This window comes from Pygoscelis adeliae, unplaced genomic scaffold (genome assembly GCF_000699105.1).
Source record: "Pygoscelis adeliae isolate BGI_AS28 unplaced genomic scaffold, ASM69910v1 Scaffold34, whole genome shotgun sequence".
In the NCBI taxonomy this organism is placed as follows: domain Eukaryota; kingdom Metazoa; phylum Chordata; class Aves; order Sphenisciformes; family Spheniscidae; genus Pygoscelis; species Pygoscelis adeliae.
This window is the reverse complement of record NW_008824658.1, coordinates 6,610,940-6,616,167: the sequence shown is the minus strand read 5'-3', so window position 1 is coordinate 6,616,167 and position 5,228 is coordinate 6,610,940. Positions and strand designations below refer to the sequence as shown.

The 5,228-nt window shown below is 42.9% G+C and overlaps 1 protein-coding gene across 1 annotated transcript in view; it reads left to right on the top strand.

The window, feature by feature from the left end:
* Positions 1 to 490: 490 nt before the first annotated feature.
* P4HA2 (prolyl 4-hydroxylase, alpha polypeptide II) overlaps positions 491 to 5,228 on the top strand; it is a 30,659-nt gene continuing 25,921 nt past the window's right edge. Inside the window, exon 1 of the mRNA XM_009322728.1 lies at positions 491 to 577. The gene's annotated coding sequence lies outside the window, so the exon portion shown is untranslated. The remainder of the gene's footprint in view (positions 578 to 5,228) is intronic.

Genomic DNA, 5,228 nt, shown 5'->3' with positions numbered 1-5,228 from the left:
TTGTTTTCCAAAAAAAACTTGTCCTTGTTTTTGTCCAAGCGCACTGACGTGCAGCCGAGCTGTGGATAAGCCGGGAGAGCGCAGTCAGCCGTGGGTGACTGGTACGACGCAGTAACTGAAGCCTTGGTGGAAAAGGGTGGTGCAGAAGCAGCGGAGGGCAGGCTGGTGCGAAAGCTAAAGGCACTACCTAGAGTGTTATTCACGGCTCAGCGGGGGCACAGTAGCTTGCTATGTCGTAGTAATGCAAAACATGCTTTTGACCCGGCAGGAATAATTTTAATTCAAGCAGCAAAGAATGTCCTTACAACCTGGAAGCAAGGAGGAAAGAGGATGTGTAAATAAAGACTATAAAGACTGTTTGGAGCTGTCTGACGGTGATGTTTGGTATTCCTAGGCAGTAACCACCCCTGTTCCTCAGTAGGCTTTCCCAGAAGATGTTTTTGTAACAAAACCTCTTGCCCCTTAATTTTATAGGTGCTCTGTGAGGGCGAAGCTGAGCTGAAAGGCCACCACAGCCATCTTCACCAGGGTAATACTTCAGCTTCTGGCATTAAGGACCTAGGAAATAATCCTGCAGGTATGTTGTAAAAGTATATAGCAACCAATAACTGCCAGTTGTATTTTACAGGCAGAACATTATTCTACAGCTGTAAACTGGCATTGCTATGACACTAACAGACAAGAATTTTGCTTCTTGCTTACGCCATAATTTCTTGAGATTCATTTTTTTAATGTAGCTCTTCTCAGTGCAGGAAGTACGAGCCCAGAGTATGATTATGTATTTCAAAGAGAGTAACAGCAGAGGGAGCATGATTTACCATTTAGTATAAGAAGTTTTTCATTCTAGGTTTAAGTCAGGAATCTAGTCTGTTTATAATTTCCATGCTGTGCATATTGGCAAACTTCCAAAGAACCAAGCTGTAAACACAGATATTTTTCCTCTGACTAGTTCTGATTTTTATGTATGGTTTTCCGTATGTCTGGGAAATGAGAGTGTGGAGTATGGTAGGGGGCAGGTTCTAGGGTGATCTTAGAATAAAGTCAACCCCTGCACCTCTGAGATAATGTCTGATTTTAATTAAATTGCTGATACTAATTGAAAGAAACAGTTCACTGATAATAGACCATTTTTATATATAAAACACCCCTTTTTTCTAACAGGAAGATTTTTTAATGCTGTACGAGCATATGGAAGGTTAAGTAGCGTGATGTACTAAAATTATGGGCTTTGCCCAGTAAAATGCAGTCTAAATTCTAATGCTAAAAAATAAGCTCTAGTGGGAAAGGAGCACGCAGTCTTGCTGTCTTGTCTTCACTAACAGTGTGGGATTTGACTCCAGTCTGTTTCATATGGGATGAGCTTGCAGATGCTGCAAAGTATGATGCAGGCAGATTTGCTGTTCCTTAGACTAGCGTGAATTTTCTTGCCTGCTGGAGTGTGGAAGAAAAATCCTTTGCTATGGTTTTAAAAAAAACAACTGTTGGGGAACTAATCAAGATGCCTATAGTTTCTAAGGTTATTACAACGAAGGGTAACCAGCCATTCTATATTTGCAGAAATGCATGCAGTTTTACATGAATGTACTGTATCCTTGTTAATGCGTGCAAATGAAGAGCTTTTCCTCCTTTTCTTTTGGCTTGCCTTGAAAAATACAAGGCAATCATGTTGTATTATTTGCTAGGCAATTATAATTGTTTTCAGATGCACATTAAACCCTTTGGCAAGAAAGGTAGCGATGTTGGCATAAGCTGTTTTGAGCAGTAAATCCAATGTGTACTGGAAGAAGGAGCTGGGAAGCAGTTCTTTGATGGTGAAGAGAGAACGAACTTGCGAGGAGGCACCTAATACTGAAAGGGAGCGATGCCTTTCATGTCTCCCTGGGTACGACTGAGAGCTAGCTATTTGTAGCAAGGTAACTAACTGCATGCTGCACTGGCAGTGTTGTGAATCCTGACATGAGGTTCAAGATATGATGGTGCAGTCTGGGTAGGGTGCTGACAGGCATTGAAATCCAAAGTTCTTTGGTCAGAGGAGTGGTTGAATGTCGGAGCATCTGAGTTCATGGGGGTAATGAATTTTGGCTCTGAATTACTTGTTTCAAAGTCTTCAGCCAATGGTGAAGGTTTGCTTTCTTAGGATAAAATTAATGTTTCCTTACTATTTCATAATTTTAAATAGTTTTATAGCTGCTGTAATGTGCCAGGCATCTCCTGGCTAATGTGTCAGGCCAATCTGCAAGACTTGAAATACTGCTACAAGCTGGATGTTTTTTATGGCTGCTTTTCTTACAGAGGTATTGAGAAGCTCTTCCTTGGTGTCATGGCTTAACCCTGGCCAGGGACTCAGCCCCACCCAGCTGCTCGCTCACGCCCCCCTCCGGTGGGATGGGGGAGAGAATTGGAAGAGTAAAAATGAGAAAACTCATGGGTTGAGATAAGAGCAGTTTAATAGGTAAAGCAAAAGCTGTGCACGCAAACAAAGCGAAACAAGAATTCATTCACTCCTTCCCATCGGCAGGCAAGTGCTCAGCCATCTCCAGGAAAGCAGGGCTCCATCATGCCTAACGGTGACTTGGGAAGACAAATGCCATCACTCCGAACGTGTCCCCCCTTCCTTCTTCCCCCAGCTTTATATGCTGAGCATGACGTCATATGGTGTGGGATATCCCTTGGGTCAGTTGGGGTCAGCTGTCCCGGCTGTGTCCCCTCCCAGCTTCTTGTGCCCCCCCCAGCCTGCTTGCTGGTGAGGTGAGAAGCAGAAAAGGCCTTGACTCTGTGTCAGCACTGCTCAGCGATAACGAAAACATCCCTGTGTTATCAACACTGTTTCCAGCACAAATCCAAAACACAGCCCCATACTAGCTACTATGGAGAAAATTAACTCTACCCCAGCCAAAACCAGCACACCTGGCAACATCCTGAAAATCTGTTTACAATTCAGCCCATCTTTTGGCTCTAAATAAGTATGTAAGCAGTCTTGCAGTTTTTTGTTTGTACTATTTTCCACTTAAATATAATTAGCCTCATCTACAGCCATCACCACCGATAGCAAGTTGTTGCCTACTTTTGAAGCTCCATTGTTTGTGGAGGGGAAAGGGGATGAAGCCAGCTGTGCAATCAGTTCAGTACTTGCTGTGTCTGCAAGCAATAAGACAGTGGGTGGAAGGCACTGGCGTTTGGAGAAACCTCAAACAAACCTGTCTCATCCAAGAGTCCAACCTCAAATTGCTGTTTGAGGATGGACCATTCTTCAGAACCTGGCATGTGGGCCTCAACTGTATATGCACCAAGAACCCATCTGTGGCCTGAGGTGACTTTGAAGTAGTGATTTGCTTGTTAGATTTCACCATGATACTTTAAATTTAGATACAATGTGGAAGCAGCTATTTTAGCAGTGATTTTCCAGGTGTCTTTAATAGCATAGGCAAGCACAGAAGAGGAGACAGGCTGTAACCCTTATTGGTGTCATCAGCTTGTAAGTTGTTGCGTTGTGATGGTTCAGAAAAATGGTGTATTAATCAGATTTTGACAGTATCTAGTTATGATACTTGTCTCACAAACTTTATTCCCCTGTAACAATGTGTGGGTATAGGTCGGTAAGAATGGAACCAAACCGGGGAATAGTAGTCTGTCCTAATTGCTTGGAAGAAAGCATTGCTGTATGCTCTGGAAAAAAAAACCAAACACAAACCAAAAACCTGGAAGAAATAGAAAACTAGATCTGTTAGGAGTAATGAAAATTCATCATGAAGGAAACAAGTCACAGAGAATGTCTGATGACCTCAGATATTGACACAGCAGTGACTTCTGCTGTGATCCGTACTCAGTATTGGTAACATTCTGAAGCAGTGAGTTGGCAGTCCGCTGACCAGTGATGGTACGCAGGTTTTTGACTGTAATTTCATATGGATCAATGAAGTATTGCACACAGCTCGAAAGTGAAGAGAAAGCACTATCCGCTATACCTGTTTTAGCTGTCATCCAGCTGCATCACTATCTTGAATGTGAACTACCTTGGAGTGGCTGTGAGGTAATGTCATCTGAGTTTTGTGGATCGGAGACTGAAATATAGACTTAGAAAGAAATGCATTCACAGGGGCTGAAATCAATCCTGTGAGACTTTTCCCCCCCCACCTAGTCTCTGGAAAGAGATGTGACCTTGCCGGTAGCAGTTTGGAGCAGCTAAATCACGTTCCAGTTCCATACCTCCCCTGGAGAAGCCTGACAGCAAAGGGAGTGCTATCATGTCTAAGTGGTGGAGTGGAAGAATACCGTGGCTTTTTTCTGGAGTTCATGTGATCAAAATGAAAGTTCACAATACAGCAAGAGTCTCACTCTGGCCTGATTTGCCATAATAAGCAACAATAAGGGGAGTGACTTACTCTTTAAATTACGTGGGCTGGTCTTATGTCGGTTCCACTTAGTTTAATTCTTCTGCATAAGAAGTCTGTACAAATTTGGAGCCTGGATGAAGGACTCATTTTTGTTAGTCCCTGTTTTAGTTAGGCTCTCAGGCAGTTGAAGGGTTTCTTCTGACTTGTTTTGTTCTTCTGAGCACACCCTTATCTGGGAATGAAAACTGACATCGGGAGTGAATGATCAGCCATGAGATAGTGCAACTCGCATCTCCAGTTACTTACCATGTGTGCTACTACTATTACATTAAAAAAAAAACCTGCAGAATGCAAATCAAGTCCCCTTACACACCGTTGTGCCAACTGAATGGTACTTGCTGAGGCTCTTTTGTGGGGTGAAGGGGGAGAAAGGGGTTCATGTTTTTTAGTCCCTCTGTCTTCAGCATATGTGAGTAGATGTGCTGCCTCCTGTATAAAGGAAGGCTCTGTGAGGATCACGCTCTTGTTCTGTGACATACAAAAGAGACTGCAGCCAATCAGTTTGATCAGAAGTGGGAGCCCTAAAGGGACTGGATGAGTAATAGGCATTTGTTTCCTCTTCTGACCCGAAAAAAGTCTTCTCTTTACCTTTTGTGGGAGCTGGCTTGAATCCCCCATGACTGGATATGAAATTCAGAGTGGGTGAGAAACTGGTAACCCTGGTAGATGTGCAAGTAACTTTTCTTTTATAGGTCAGGTCCATGTTTTTATCTTCTTGATTAAGAATTTTTAGAAAGCTTATTTAATAAAGAATTCAGTCTAACTCGTGGAGAAAAATTCCATCCTGGTCTATTTTGTCTAGAAGAACCTTTTTTCCTTCTGCCAGTGCTCTCT